General features: G+C 37.3%; 1 long non-coding RNA gene across 1 annotated transcript in view; it reads right to left on the bottom strand.

The window, feature by feature from the left end:
- Positions 1 to 17,494, bottom strand: part of LOC148216535 (uncharacterized) — a 119,982-nt gene that overhangs the window by 102,294 nt on the left and 194 nt on the right. The gene's annotated exons all lie outside the window — the stretch shown is intronic.

Raw genomic sequence — 17,494 nt, 5'->3', positions numbered from 1 at the left:
TAGAAGAATTGTCGCTATAGCAAAGTAGTCAAATCAACCCTCCAATGGTAGATACATTTAATGTTCAATAACCAGACAAGCAAAATACCTAAACCTACACAAAATTAGGGGATATAATTTTGCATTTTGCACCCCAGTTCTTCTCTGTACCACCCAGACCAGAAGATAAGAGCTTCTTTGCTGGATCAGAGAGATGGTCCTGTTTGGAGCCCTGAAAATGCATAGTTAATATTCACCAAATTTCAGCATCTTCTCAAAGGATGCTTCCTTGCCAAAAGACTTTTACTGAATGGTTGGTGTCTGTCTTGTATCTGGTCCTCAGCATCATTATTAGTGAGATGCCAGGAGCCCAGTTTTTCACCAGTACTGTATTCTTCATAAAGGTTTTCGACTTGTCTCTACTTCTAAAACAAAGAACCAGACATCCTGAAGAAAAGGCAAGCTAGTATTAAAAAATCTGAAAGATGTCAGTAGGATACCTCCTGTTTCTTCTCCTTTCTTTGAGACAAAATGATTTTGCTGCCATTAAGGTATTTGTTTTTCTGGAATGGGATAAATATGGCCTCAGTCTAATTTTTATAAAATTGTGTAATAACTTACTCCCAAATACATTATGGGAAGCTCACGGAGAATCTTCAAGCTAGTTGCAGCTCCATATTAATACTACATTATACATAATAATTTAATGTATAAAATATCTCCCATATAGTATTTGATAGGCTTAGTCTTATACAAGTACTTGCCCACACTGAAATGGAACTAGAAAGGGAAAAAGGAGGAGAATTGCATGAAAATCCCACTCTCCCAGCATCCCCATCAGCTTGGCAGTCTTCTAAATCTGTACATGTTCACAGAGGAATGCCTTGACACCGCTCATGTGGCTGGGTATGTTTGACAGAGAGGAGCACATTCGGTTTAATGCATTCACACAACCATTTAAAGATGTTCATGCTGAATATATAAAGCTCTAAAAGGCACACAGGTATGTACATCTGTACATCTGCTTTCACACAGGTAGCCATTTATGCATGTTCTTATGTAAATAACAAGTGTTGGGTCTCTTGTCCTTGAACTTATCTTATGACAACTGAGACACCACTGTTTTCAGTTATACATTGTGCCCAAGAATAATGCTGCTTCCTAAATCCAGCCACCCCACACATCCCACACAGACAGCACAGGACAGATGTCTGTGCCATTGGGCCTGACTAAGCCATTGGTGCCCTGGCAGCAAGCTCAAAGCACCAAGTGCTAAGACTCCTGGCCAGCATTGCTTTGCCCTGCTCATAAGCTGAAAAAGTGCCTCTTCACCTACCTAGCTGGGAATAATAGATGCACTTGGGTGAGATAATTTAGCTATCAACTGAATGGCTAATTCATATTTTCAGGGATCCAGGGGCATATCAAAAGCACAAAAATATACAAATATGCTTTCTTTACAATGTTTTGTATCGGTCATTACGTCTAACCTTCTCAGTAAGTTTTTTTTAATTAAAAAAATAAAAACAGCTGAAATTTTATAAGATTTATTGCATGAATTTCCAGGGTTCTCACCTGAGATCTTGCATGATTTTAGGCAAAAATGCAGTTCTGGCCATTTTAAAAACAATTGTTTTATTAACTGCATCAGTGTGTGAATTCTTACTTCTGGCACTGAAAAGATATTCTACTACAATAGACAAAGGCATATTTCAGATGTTGGGAATCTATGTTATTGTTCATAAGATGCCTGAGCTCTACTGATCAGTGCTAGATGCAAAAGTTACACATTTACATTTAAAGAATCCTTAAACCGTGATTTTTGTATAAATTCCCAGACTGCAGGCTGCTCACATTCCTTCCACATCAAAACAATCAATCCTTGTTTTCCTAAGCTCTCTTCATTTCAGGAGTGTTATTTAAGACCAGAGTAGGATGAAGAAGTTGTCCTTTTCAGATAGCCTGATGCAACCATTTAACCTAAACAAGCCTTCTCAATAGGGAAATATTGGTAGGATATCAATGTAATAAATGAATATATTTTATTTCCACAGTTTCTACCTCTCCAGGCAAAGTTATACATTTGGGTCCCATTGGTTAAGCAGGACCCAGAAAATGTGGTTTTTCTATCATGGCACCTGGTCTCTGGAATAGTATCCCCCAAAAGATCCATGTAACTCCCATCCTGGTGGTGCTCTTGAAGTCTTTAAAATACTGACTGTCCTCCCAGGCCTTAGAGTAGGGTAGTTGGGGATCTCTGTCAAGTGTGTTTAGATAGATAGATAGATAGATAGATAGATAGATAGATAGATAGATAGATAGATAGATAGATAGATAGATAGATAGACAGACAGATAGATAGATAGATTTTGTACTGTGTCCATCATGAATCATTCATCAATCTGTCAGTATATCTAGATCTATAATCTGCCCATCCCTGCTTTATAAGACATCATCTCACAGCCATCATTTTGGTATAAGAAGTGAAGCTCCTTTGGAGGCTATGCCAAGATCCAATCACATGTTAGAATTCAAGAATTTGCAGGAGACACAGAGTGAGAAAACACAAATGAATCAAGCCTACTTGCAGAGATACATTGGGTCAAAATAGCAGAAGCTGGTATCCAGAATGAATCCCTCCGCTTCAGAAACATATTTCACAATGCATCATCTTGGCATCCCTCTGAAAAACAGATCTGCCTTTTTCTCCCTGAAGTATTTCTGGTTTTTAAATAGATTTAGCCTTCTAGCAACCAACATCATGGCTTCAGGGAACAAAGCACCATGTTGCAATCACTGTTCTTTTAAATCAACAGTGACAGCAATAAGCAAGGATGAACTGCCAAAGCAATGTAACAACTTTCCTGTGAAGGTTGCTGGTATCTCATAGAAGAATGGAAATTTCTTGCTTTAGCTACTGCAAACTATTTACAATCAAAATAAAGAATTATGGAACTGAAATTATAGATATAGCTGCCTGTGATAAGAAAAGAAATCTACAGCATTTTAAGAGTTCTGGCATGAGTTAATGCACTTTAATTTTGAATGCCTTCTTCACATAAATTTAGCAGAAAGTAGGGCTTCAATTGAAACAAATCAGCATATTTATTTTATACAGACTGCACATGTTATCATTCAGGATGCTTGGTATTCTCCCCCATGGTGAAACTGTTTGATCTTCAAGAATATGGAGCCAAATAGCCCCCAGCTGACTGAAACATTTGCATATGGTTGTGCAGATAGAACATTCAATATTCATAGGACTAAATGGTATCACCAATATCCTAAACAAACTGTCTGTACCATCTGAAGCCACTTTTATTGATCAGGTTGTACATATATAAAACAGAAGCATCACAAATATGTGTGGCTCCCCATTTGCCTTCAGAGGCAGGTCAGATGTATCATTATGGTAGGGAAACAACCCATGACAAAAAGATTGAGGGAGAATACTGTATAAGCTGATTTAAATAGTACTTGGTAATTACAGTCAGAATGGAAACTACAGGTAGTCCTCAACTTACAACCACAATGGGGACTGGAAAATAAGTCGCTAAGCGGTGTGGTCATTAAGTGAGGCATCATGTGAATGCACCCGATTTTACGACCTTTTTGCCACAGTCGTTAGGCAAATCACATGGTTCCCCATTGACTTTGCTTGTCAGAAGCTGGCTGGGAAAGTTGGAAATGGTGATCATGTGACCCCAGGAGTCACCATTGTAAATACATGCCAGTTGCCAAGCACCTGAATTTTGATCACGTGACTGCGGGGATGCTGTGATGGTCATAAGTGCGAGGACCAGTCGTAAGTCACTTTTTTCAGTGCCATCATAACTTCAAACAGTCACTAAACAAAGACTACCTGTATGTACACTTCCATTGTGGGATAGTCATTAGAGTGTTGAACCGGGAAAGGGAAAGTAATGTTGGAATTGACACATAGCCATAGAACCTCACTAGTGACACTGAGCCAGTTGTCCAACAAGAGGGTTCCTGCTGTAGAAATAAAGAAGGGTTGTGTATTTAAAGCAGTTTTTTTCTACTATACAAATATGATCCTTCCCCAACCTCCAAATCCTCCTATGCTACCATAACAAATACGCAAATTTGTTTGTTTATACAGGACCTGTATAAAATAAATCTATTGCTGTATATAGTAAAACAATTTTGTTCTCAATCTTCTCCCATTCATTCTCTTCTCCCAAAGAACAACAGACAAAAATGCAGTATTTCCAAATTATACTTTGTTCCCCAACCCCTGGATCTTTCAGACCAGGTTTCATTTTACTGGCCACATTGGATTTAGAAGTCATTGTTCCAGAGTAGTGGTCATCACCCCCACATCTTAGGAGCCAACATCAGTAGATTTGGATGATCTGGGAACAGAGGTAGTTTCCCAGGGGGACTAGATTAGAGATAAACTCCTCAAATATAGTGCCCACAGTTCCTTGCTATTGACCAGGCTGATTAGACCTGATAAGGATTGAAGTCCAAAGCATCTGGAGAATGTCAGATTGCCCACTTTCCAGATAATCAACAACAGATCCAGATGAGCTGAAGTTTTATTTTTTATTTATTTATATGATTTATATAGCTGCCCATCTCACACAAGTGACTCTGGGCAGCTTACAAGATTAAAACAAACCAATCCACTAAGCATAACCCACCCACCCACCCCGGTGCCCAAGGATGAACTGTTGACCCCACTTACCATCAATCATAGCAGAGCTCATCTCCCCCCAACCCAATGCCTGGGAAACAGCCAGCTCTTCATTGCCTTGCAAAAGGCTAACAGGGTGGGGGCCATCCAAATCTTGAGGCGGATGTTGCTCCACAGGCGAGCACTGCCACTGAGAACGTACAACTCCAGGGTCCAACCAGATGACATTGTTTAATAGAAGGGACCTGGACCCAGAGCAGAAGCAATAGAAACAAAATTTCTGCAATTCTCTCTTCCTCCTTCTAATTACAGGACCAGATTTTGTCCCTCTACCTTGCCTATTAAAGGTGTTGCATATTAAAACACCTTCTCCTTTATTCTCATAGAATTCAGTGGGAAGCACTGATGAGACATCAAGGAAAACCGTTGTTGGATCTTAACACCTGACACGTTTATTGGGGCACATCTTTTCATAGGCATAATCCACATGATAGATAGGAGCAGTAATAAACAGCAAGGTCTGAGGAAAAAGTAATCTAGAAAATACCAGTGTGTATTTCACAGTGGCTATTCACAGTTTTAGAGAAGGCCCAGAATTTGTCCCTTACTTATAGTTCCTTGCTCGGAGAGAATAATTCATAAAGCTACCGTGCCGCCATTGTTACCCGAAGTCCAGAAATCACTACAGAGGTCTATTTTGTTCCATTTGTCCCTGTCTCACATTACATTTTAAAAATGAGTCAGTTTTACAGCCTGCATAAGCTGGTCAAAATACTGGCACCTTGATGGTTAATGCTGAGTTCACTATTTAGCTGAGGCTGTTTTCACCTACGAGACACTTTGAAATTATTTTCTGACAGCTTCTGAAGTGATTAAAAATACAAAAACGAAGCAGGGACTAAATCAATGACAAGCATTTTGGTATCTCTCTCTCCTGCATAGTGAAAAGGCCAAGGGCTATTTAATATTCGCTCATCTGCCAAGATGTGCCCATCTAATCAGGTGTGACTGAGTAACCATGAAATTTTAGAGTGCCATCAAGCTATCTTTAGACAGCAAGATTTTTCCCCCTCGTCTTTTGTGTGGTGTGCGAAGAAGACCAGTTGCTGCTGTACTAGCTTGATAAGCTCCCTGTTGACCCCAGCAAAGCGGCATATGCTGCATAAAAGTTTCAGTAATTTATGTGATTGCTGCTAGAGAGTCATTTTGACAGTCTCCTTAAAAAAAAAAAAAAAAAGTCAGGCTAAAAATGTGCATTTTGAGTAACAGGATTGTCTTTATTGTTTTTTGAGTGGGAGTAGAAGTCTACGATAGACTAAAGCATTGTTCTAAAACTAAACAAAACACAACACAACAACAAAAAAGAAACTTGCAGGAAATACATCATTGATATCAGAGCTAGTAAGTTGAGTAGCATACCAAAAAAATTGAGTTTCACCTCAGATATGAACTGCAAGTGTTTTTTATGAAGCCCCCTCTCTCCCTCCGATTCAGTGCATCATTTGCTTCGCTTTTCTTTTTTAAGTATACCTAGCCAAAAAATCTTTAGTCCCATCTTAATACACATAGCAGCACAATGGGACCGATTTTCATTGGAACCATGTCATGGGAATAAAGATATTTTTAAAACTAAAAATCCAACTTCTTTCTGGTTCCAAATATAACCCTCACCTCCTCTATGCCTGCTCTGTAGAGGTAAAATACAAGGTCAAACAACATGGTGAAGAACATCTGGAAGGCCAGAAGTTCCCATCCTAATTGCTGTCCAGACCTTGTAGCACAATGGAGGTTGCTCATAAGATTTTATGTGGACAATAAAATATTGACTTTAAACATCCCATAAAATACCAGCACCCAGTACATAAAATTATCCATAACTAGAAAATGGGTCACCCAAAAGTAATCAACTAGTTTTCAAAAGCCAGTTTAAGAAGAAAAGTTTACAGTATGTTTCTGAATGCCAGAAATGAAGGGACCAAGTGCATCTCTTTTACTTTTTGTACCTTCCAGTCAGCATCGACTTCTGGTGACTGCCAGGACTAGTCACTGCAGTTTTCTTGCCAAGGCTTTTCAGAAGTGGTTTGCCCTTTCTTCCTTCCTATGGCTGACAGATAGGCCCAAAATCACCCACATCCCCAAGGCAGGACTAGAACTCATGTCTCCTAGTTTCTAGCCTGGTGCCTTAACCACTACACTGAATTGGCTCTCAAGTGCATCTCTGGGGGAAGCATATTCCATAATATGAGGGCACGTCCCTCTCATCTCTCACAGAGGTAGGACTTAAAGTAAAACTTCTGCAGATGTCTTCACAGAATGAGCAGAATCATGCTTCTATGTTATTTTCAAGGCCATATTATAGTGTAGATTAAGGTCAAACTGAGAATATAGGAAATGCCTTCAGCTGACTTAGGGCTAACCATCCATCCATTTATTCAAAATTGTCATCATACTAGCAGTCACTAACCACGGTTTTGGGAATAATTTTTCCCAGTCCTACTTAGATATGCTGGTAATTGAGCATGAGGCTTTCTGTTTGCAAGAACTCTGAATTGTTGTTTTTCATTTTAATCCATAGATACATTTTTTACTTACAAATCCCTTCAGGATCTTAGGAGAAATTCAACTTGGAAAATTGGAAATTGGAAAAATAGAATAAGAAAGCATCACTCAAATTTCAGAAAAATCCAAAAATAATTTTGTGATACACAGCATTTCCATTAAATGCTACCCACATTAATTAAGATGTAATATTCAGTAATATTCAGATGGAGCACTTCAGAATAAAATCAACAACACTGCCTTCAAATGAATGCAAAAGACAAAAAGTTCTTGAAGTATATTACCACTTTTACTGTAAATGGAAACTCAGCAAAGTTATTAGGTGTAAAGCCTAGGGAAACTGCCAAGGAAAATAAATGTGGTAAAAGTTATTTTAAGGGAAGAAGATGCTGGGAAGGAAGGTTTGACAAGCATGTTCTCTCTGTCCAAAAAGTAGAACATGAAGGAATAAGCTTCTTTTTAATAGATTTGTGTACAGGCAGCAGAAATTAGATATGGGACAAAGAAAGCTGGATTAGGACAGAAGGTAAGATTTTCAAATTCCTCACAAAGGTGCAGATTAAGATGATTGGAACTAAAACTGAAGACTTCCTCTGAAAGAAAATCCTCACCAAAAGCCCCAAAGACATTGTTTATACCGCTACATATGCTCCCATTATCCCAATTAATGAGACGTTCCTGGGATGTGATGTTTATCCAGGTTTAATTACCTTCGAAGAATAAATCTGCTGAGTTAAGTTAGTTAGATGCCATCACGTTGGGGCTAATTCCTAGTGACTATCTGTACACATCATTTCAACCCATCTTCCCCAATGATGATCCATAGCTCTTCCAATGACATTCCAGTGATCTCCTTGATCCTGTCCATCCGCCTTATCCACTGTGTGATTCTTCTACTTCCCTTAATCTTGTCCAACATAGTCGTTTTATATCCCAAATCAGAGAAGGGCCTTTACCTTAGCCCAATGTAATGCTCTCCCTTCAGCACTTCTAGCTGGTAGATACAAAAAGACACCATATTCCTTACGAGTATGTCCTTGTGACTCAGGACAGGTAGAACTATCGAACATGTTCTTCTGTCTTGCCAGTTTTATACAGAACTTTGAAATGCCCTAATTACTCCACTCCTGACCAGCAAAACAGGATACAACAGTCAACAGTATAAGTAATTTCTACCTTCCAACATCAACCCTGAAATAACACACCCATAGTTAAGGATGGAACCTACTGTTGCATATGTGTAGTCTGAGCAAGCCCCTTAGCATATTTTGATTTAATATTGTCTTTTAGCCAAAATTCTTTGTATGTACTTTTCCTAATTATCCTGATATTATCCATTTACTTTTGGATATTTTGGATATTTGAATACCAATTTCCTTGTGCTGGTTAATGACCTCAATAAAGTTATTATTACTACATCATTTTTCTAGTCTACAATCTGCTTGTATCACATGTCTCAAATGCAACAGTTTCTGCTTTCTGATCATTGTCTTAAGGAAGCAGCTAGTCCTTAATTGGTCTATAATCTATAATAGATAGATTGGTTCTTCCTACTCTTGGTAGTAATAGTCTACATATCTATGAGGCAAAGGGATCTATCTTCTTTCATTCTTTCTCAATATCCAGCTTTCAAAGCAATATATTACCACTGGAAAGACAATTACTTTAACTATTCTGAACTTTGTTATCATATCTTATCTAAGTTGATCATTGCCTGCTTCCATGCGATTAATCTTCTTTATTCATCTAGCACACCATTTTTATCATTTTTGAGTCCAACAAAAATAAGCTATCAATCACATTCACTTTGTTGTGGAATTTTTGCCAAAGACAGGAGCACAATGCCGAGGAGGACCATGTTTATTGCAATGATCATTGGGTGCCTGGTTTCAAGAAAGAGGGACCCTGAACAATAGAAAAGCATATTTTATACATTTATATATTTATTTGTTTATACACTTTTGAGGTTGAGAAGCAGGAAATCTGAGGGATCTCATTTGAGGATAGGTTTGGATAGGTGTTAAATGGGGGATAAATGTTTTTTCTATTGTGAGATAAGAACCACGGCAAATCCTTAAGCAGACAGGTGATGGCCCTCCCGTTGTTTCAGTATGATAATGTTAAGAGGGCTATTTTTGGCAGCGGAACATGGTCACTCTTGGGTCATGCAATAGCTTGGAGCTGATCCTGCTTTGCATGAGCAAAGAATGGCAGAGGGAAGTGGAGAAGAGATTTCAGGAGAGGTGAGGAGGGGAAGGGGGCAGAAAGAGAGGCAAGGGGGGGTGGGAGTAAAGAGTTTGCTGCAGGAGAGGCAAGTGGGAAGGGGGGAGAGTTTCCAGCTTTATTTTATTATTTTTCCATCACAACTTCTTCAACATCAGTTGCAAGTTCATTCAGTATCCTGATTGACATGACCTTTGGTTTCTGAACATTTAACTTTATCCCAGATCTTTCACTTTCAATGTTTACTTTCATAATGAGTTCTTCCAAGACGTATTTATTTTCAGTTAACAAAGTGGTATCATCTGCTTATCACAAATTGTTATGATTTGATTGCAGCAATCACCTCTTCTAATTCTGTCATTTTAATTATATTCTCCACTGTAGAAATTAAACCATCATGGGGAAATACACATTGTTGTCCCATTCCCTTCCTAATCTGAACCACTCAGTTTCTTCAAACTCAATTCTTACAGTAGCTTCTCATTCAAAAGATTCCCTCATTCCCTATTTCCCTCAAATAATTAGATGTTCTGGTACATCCATTAGCCTCTATATGTTCCAATCAAAAGCCTTAGTATATTCAGTGAAACAAAGGTATTATCTTCAATATCCATCTTATATTAGCTCTCCAACCCCACGTTCCCCTACCTTTTCTGAAAACTGCCTGTTCATTTGGCATTTCTTTATTCACACAAGACTGTAGTCTTTTTAGTAAGAACCCAAGCAAACTTAGTTTGTAGAGGAACTACAATGGTTCAATAATTTACACATTCTTTTGCTTATCCCTTCTTCAATATAAGCATAAGCACTGATCATTTCCAGTCTCTTTGTGACCCAACCCAGTTCCATATTTCTAGTCACAAATATGTTAGCATTTTAACTGCTTCTTCTTCTTCAGCTTTATTCATTTCAATCGGTGTTTCATCTTTCCTGATGCTTTCCTGCTGACAGCTGATCTATTGCTTCTCATACCTCATTTCTTAGTGGAGTCAGCTCTCTCTATATAAATGTTTCAGTCATTCTGCAAATATATTTGTAAAGGGTTTCGATATAACCTTTTCATCTTTCTTTAATCTAATTTACCTCTATTAGAACTCTTGCACAATTTCTGAATAGTCCTATTTAGTTATACTTTCCTATGATGTTTCTGATCTTCTTTTTAAAAAATCCCCCATTATATTTCTCTTCTTATTTTCATTGATTTGTTGACATTCTTGACTGAGATAGCTTTCCTTGTCTTTTCCTACTCATTGTCAAAAGTCTGTGTTCAGTTATTTTATATCCTTCTTCTGCCTCAAGGCCTTTATCCCCTGTCTTTCCTTGCCTATCACAACAGTTTACTCTGAAACCCACTTAGATGTTTTTCCTCTTTGAAATGTTGGGAATATTTTTTTTAATCCAGCTTTCACAATTTCTCTTGCCTTCTTCTATAGTCCCTTAGGTGCTTTCTCATAAGGCAAACGCCCCAAATCAGCTTCTTTCAGTAGTTTTATATTCTGATTGTACTACCTTCAGGTCTAATCATGCTGGCACAGTTATCTTTTTAAATTTTATTGGGTTAACCCTTATATTTAGTATCAATTATTCATATTCTGTTCCACAGTCTGCCCTGGAAGTGTCCTGCTTAACTGGATTGCACTTCTCCATCTTCTCTTGCTTCTTATATTGTCAGTTTGATTCTTACATTGTCTATCTGGTGATATTCCGGTGTAGAACCTAAATTTACGTTGCTTGAAAAAAGTGTTGGCAATGAACAAAGAATTATCTTTACAAAACTCTGCTGACCTGTCTCCTGAATTATTATGTTTATCAGTCCAAACTCTTCTGCAATTCCTTGGAGAGAACTTTATAAAATGGATAAGATAGATCTACACTTTACAGAAAGCACAAATAATTGTTAACAGAGATTTAACAAAACCCTGTGAGATACAAAAAGGAACAAGACAGGGATGCCCATGGTCCCCTCTCTTGCTTATCTTGGTTCTCGAAATATTGAACAGAGATATAAGACAAGATGAGAGGATTGTGGGAGTAAAGATAAAAAAAGAAACTTATACTGTAAGTTCTTTTGCAGATGACTTGGTGTTGGTTCTGGAAGATCCTTTAAAGGGAATTGAAATATTAATGGGTAAATTAAAACAATTTGGTGCATTAGCAGGTTTCAAGATTAATAAACAGAAGATGAAGTTGTTAACAAAAATATGAAAATAGAATATCAAACAGAATTGATGAATAAAACAGGTTTTAAGATTGAGAACAAGGTAAAATATTTGGGTATCTTTATGACAAATATGAACTGTATGTTATTTCAAAATAACTACATTAAGGCATGAAATTAAGTTTAAAAAGATATGTTAAGATGGGAGAAATTACAATTTTCATTGTTGGGTAGAATTTCTGTGTTAAAAATTAATGTCTTACCTAGAATGATATTTTTGTTTCAGATAATACCTGTTTTGACAACTGATGCACCATTTAAACAATGGCAGAAGGACATATCTAAATTTGTGTGGCAGGGGAAAAAAACCACAAGTTAAATATAAGATGCAAAGGAAAGAGGAGGATTGGGTTTACCTGATTCGAAATTGTATTTTGCAGCTTGCTGCTTGGTTTGGATGAAAGAGTGGGTACTGCTGAGAAATAGAAGGTTTTTGGAGTTAGAAAGCCATGATCTGAGATTTGGATGGCATGATATTTGTGGTATGACAAAGTCAAAGTTAATGTGGATTTTAAAAATCTTTATGTTAGATGTGCCATATTAAGGATATGGAATAGATACAAACTCAGGTTGTACCCGAAAACACTTTTATGGCTCTCAGCACAAGAAGCATTTTATAGATGAGAAATTATAAGCAAACACAAATGGCTAACGTATCGTGAGATACTAGAATTTTGTCAAGGGGAATGTAAAATAAAATCAAGAGAAGAACTGGTGGCAGAGGTATATAGTTGTCAAAGGTTCTTTTATTTACAATTATTAGAAAGACAAAGTAGGCAAAAGAAGTTATGGTTTTGAACATTCTAAGACTGATAGAATTATGTACAAATGATGAACATGTAATTGCTAAAATGTATAAGCTTTTATTGAAATTTGAAACAGAAGAAGAAGAAGTGAAAAAGAATGTATGATAAAGTGGGCTAAAAATTTTGGTTATAATATACATATGGACAATGGGAAAGCATGTTTTCCCATTCTTCCATCTCTCCAAGAATTGGACATGATTGAATGGATAGGGAAAAAAATAACCTTAAAGAGAATTTTTATAAAATGATGTACCATTGGTATATATCACCAGAGAAATTGTCTAGAATAGAGAAAGGCACTTCAAACTTATATTGGAAATGTGAACAACAAGAAGGGGCATTTTACCATGTTTGATGGACATGGAAAAAGCTAGAAAATTCTGGATTCAAATACATACACTGATTCAGAGGATTTTAAAAATTAATATACAATTGAAACCAGAGATGTTTCCTTTAGGATTGATGGACAAACAGTTGGAAAAAAGTCATATAACTTTGTTTTGTACATAACTGCAGCAAGAATATTGTGTGCAAGATTTGGCATTACCCACAGTGAAGGAATGGTTGGTGAAGATGATAGAACTTGCTGAGATGGCTAAATTGACCTCTTTAATCAGAAAAAAGACAATATTTACATTTATTGCTGACTGGAAACCCCTTATAGACTTTTTGTGTAAAACAGAAAGAAATGAACTTATGATTTATGGTTTTGATGATTAGACAGAATAGATCATGGAAAGAAGAAAGTTATGTTGTAACCATAGAGTAAGAGGTAAACTTATAATTGTACTTATAACTGCTGTAAAGAAGATTGGAAGCTACTTTTTAAATCTTTTTTCTTTCTATTTTTCTTTTCCCTTTTTTTCCTTTCTTGCACTTTTAGCTCTTTTTCTTTTTCTTTTCTTTCTCTTACTTTATATTAGTTTGTATTAGTTTTTATCTTTTTTTAAAAACTTTAATATTTTATATATATATATATATATATATAATATTTATTAAATATATATATTAAAAAATGATTCTGCAATTCCAGCCTTCTTCATTCCAATCAACCACTCGAAGAACAGTGTCCTTCCTGGATGACGCATTTATCACATCTAGCATTTCCCGCAGAAATCCTCAATTTCTGTCATTGTTTAGTCTGTATGATGTTCACTGAAGTTCACGGAATATCCACTAATTGTTATATATATGATCTTAACATTTATTGGGCTATAGTCAAGCATATTTACTTAGTAATGTCCTTTTTTAATAACATTGCTACCTATTTCTTCCCATGGTCTCATGGTCTGAATAATACAGTATTACATGATATACTGTATCATGTATTACATGATAAACATTACATTATATATCACGTAATGTGCATTTAATGGACATTGCCTGCCATCCTTTGTTTCACTTCCTCAGCCCAGCCCAGGAAGGAACCTAACATGGAGTTTGAGTTGCTTTCAGGTTTGCTCCCATAACATCCATGTCCGTCAACACATCTCTCAGGAGTGGCTGATCTGATTTCTTTTGAATTTCCTCAGCATTGGCAATCATTCCAAAACTCAATCTTCCTTTGCAACCTAAATGACATCCTTAGTTCCGCCTCTGATTTTTACTCATCTGGGATTCCTTGATGATCAGTCTTTGTTGCCATAAGTCAGAGCACTTAACCCTCCAAGCTTTCTTGGTAACATGACAAGATCAAAAGTACCCTCAATTCTTTTGGCCATCGATACTGACAAGTGCTCAGTGCCCAAGCCAGAGGGAACAATGGAAAGGAGCGGGGGGCGGGTACAGTGAACAACTACAGGCTGATTCCAGGGTTTTAATTCAAGGCCTGGATTGGACCGCTGGAGTTTTATCAAAGCCCACAGGCAGTGCCTTAATTTTACAGCTAAGAAGTTTTATGACCTATTTTGGATAAGAATGTTTCTAAAAGTAAATCTCCTATTAAATGCCATGGGATGGTTTCCAAGCCCTTAGGTATGATATCCTTTTCCATCTAATTAAATTTGTAAGCATATCTCTACAGTATGACTAAATATTCTGTGCAACCGTCAAGAGTTAGCAAGGAAGTTAAGTTTGTTAAAATGCTGTTGTGTGTCAGCAACAGCAGCAGAAGTAAATCTAAATTGCTATTTTTAAATACCTAAAACCAGTGTTGTCCAAACTTGGCCACTTTAAGATGAGTGGACTTCAACTCCCAGAATTCCCCAGCCAGCCATGGGTGGCTGGGGAATTCTGGGAGTTGAAGTCCACTCATCTTAAAGTGGCCAAGTTTGGACAACACTGCCTAAAACCATCCCCATTGAAGCTTGCTTGTGAAATCACATATTTGCTGAAGTCTCACTTCCAAGGCCAGGGAAACCAATTGTGTATTGTGCGATATTTTATGGAAACGTTTATAAAGCCTGAAGACTGATTTGGATGTTCCTGTAATGTTTTTTTTAATCCTTTATTTGGTTAGGTTTGCCGTCAGCCCTTGCTGATTTTTTTTTCCATACTGTTGGAGGGAACACAATGTCACAACACCATGATCTAAAATAATTTATATCCCTTGTGCTTATAGCTGTAATCCTCCTGTGTATTCAGTTAAAAACAGGAAGACATGGCCAACACCAAGAAGCTGCTTTATCAGGCACAGTGTGAAGAAAGAATCATGGAAGTACTGCTGGTGTTAAGACTCCAGAAATGTTCTGCTCACACTTACTTTCATGACACTGTAGAAGGAGAGCTGTGTTAGTCTATTTTGGGCTTTTTTTTTTTTTTTTTGGCTAAAAGTCAGAATAAGGCTTGATCCTTGTTAGACTTAAACCAGCAAATTTTACTAAAAGGCAAAAATGTTTGTGAGCTACAGATTATTTCATCAGATGTCCATCAGGTATACAGTGAAGTGGGCTGCAACTTACAAAACATTATGCCTTTTAATAAAATGTGTTAGTTGGAAAAGGTGCTTCCAGACTCCTCCTGATTTGTTACTACTTTCATGGCATCTGTTCTTAACTGCAGTCTTCGGTTTTCATGACCAAATATGAGAAATGTACACATGACCAGTGTTATGGGAATATTGTTTCATTCTCTTGGCTCACCAAGTGCCCTCACTTATTTTGGTGTCCTTTCTTCCTGACCACAATCATCATGTTGCCCTCAATCTAAGTGCAAATTTCAGACTGATAGTAAAAGTTATTTCTCAATTCATGGGAAAGAGAGAAGATAGCGTTAAAAATAAAAATAAGGTGTCCAAAAGAGAATGGATGTCCCTACCAAATTTTTGTTCTGCCTTTGTCACCGCTTGGTTCAACTCTAGCCCATGTGCCACCACATATTCTCTTTGAAAACAATGTGGCCTTCAGTAGAAAAAAGGCTGCCCACCCTTTGAACATGCAATCAGGACCAGCATAGCATTGACACAGTGAGAAGAAAATAAGGTGGAGCAGTCCATAAACGTAAACACTATCTATCTTTCCTGTTGATGCTCTCAGATAAAACAGGGATACAAGAAACCTAAAACATGGAAATGGGCTGTTTCATATGTGACATTTGATGTGCTTCAACAGACAATATGGATTGCATCAGAGATAGTCTAAAGACATGGCTCAGGAGGAGGAGTTTACAGAATAGCAGCCTTAGCCAATCATCAATGAAAATATTTGAGCAAAATCAGACTTTGGTTACACACAGAATGATAACAATAGACGGGACTTCTTGATGTAACATACATGCTCCAATGTGTTTTAAAAAAACAAGGTTTGGGAGCTGTTAATCTGTTGAATGTTAAAACAAGTTTGCAGCTTTTGGTTTCTTTTTACTGCATTTTTTAAAAGAATGTTGTGAGCTAGATGTAGTTTTCTGACATTTGGAAGAAATGTATTTATTTTTCTGCCGCAAGGCTACAGTAAGCTTGGTGGGAAGCCTCAAACAGAACAGATGGCATTTTCTTCAGATAGAAGCAAACAACCTTGAGACAACACTTTCCTTCTCCATTAAATATCCCATAAGCATTCCCAATCCTGACCTTGTCAGAAAAAAAAAAAAAGGAAAATTCAGCAGATTTCCAGTCACAACAAGCTAAATGTTTACAAACATAAGAAGGTGTCTTAAAATATGTCAGGTTGTTTATCTATCTGGCCAAATACTGCCAACTTTGATTGGCAGGTGGTCCCTGGAAGCAGAGTAAATAAAGATCTTTCCTATCACCTGATGTCTAATCCATTAAAATGAAAATACCATCAACTGAGCATGTGATCTTCTCCCTACAAAGCAGGTGGGCTGCTTCTGAATCCTGTTCTTCGCTGAGGAGAGGTGGCTTCATTGCAAGTCCAAATCACAAGAAGTCACACCTGTAAAGCCCAAGATTGGGGAATCTGTGGCCCTCCAAAATGTTGCTCAGCTATAATTTTCAGCAACTCTAATCAGCATGACCAAGATTAGATTGCTATGATTATGGCTTGGCAAACAACTAGAGAGCCAAAGATCCTTCAACCTCCTGAATTACACTAACTCCCCTTCTATTTCTGCTTAGCTAGGGGATTGCAGATGCAGACTGGACTGTCGGTATTGGAACAGCAACTATAACATTTCTTTACCACTGGCACAATTTGGATAACTCACCATCACATGATGATTTGACTCTACACATTTCTATTTATATGCTGAATCCCAGAACAAATCCTCCATTGCAACAAATACTAAGTGTTACTTATGTCTGCTATCGGAGCAGTAGCTTTAATAGTTTTCTATTCATTATTCCCTGGATCTCTAACACCAATATGCCAGTGGAAGCATCCCTTTGCTAGTAAGTAACTTATTTAATATATGGAAGCTGTATGCTGCAAAACAAAGCATTAGCCTGAAGCCTTTTTGAATCCTACCTGAGACATTTATACAGAACATTAAAATGGCAGGTGGCTGCTGTTTGGAAGCATTTAGATCTTCTCAGAAAGAAGACAAAAAGGAATCCTGGGGAGCGGCTTCATCGGTATGACTATGGCAATCATTCTGCAGAAACATCATTTCATGCTTTCAGAATTCCAATTAATCCCCCCTCCCAAAGTTGAA

Source organism: Python bivittatus, unplaced genomic scaffold (assembly GCF_059951505.1).
Source record: "Python bivittatus isolate LINGU-HERP-01145 unplaced genomic scaffold, Pbiv_v1 ctg000200_np1212, whole genome shotgun sequence".
Classification (NCBI taxonomy): domain Eukaryota; kingdom Metazoa; phylum Chordata; class Lepidosauria; order Squamata; family Pythonidae; genus Python; species Python bivittatus.
The sequence above is the reverse complement of the archived record's forward strand: the minus strand, read 5'-3'. Positions and strand labels throughout refer to the sequence as shown.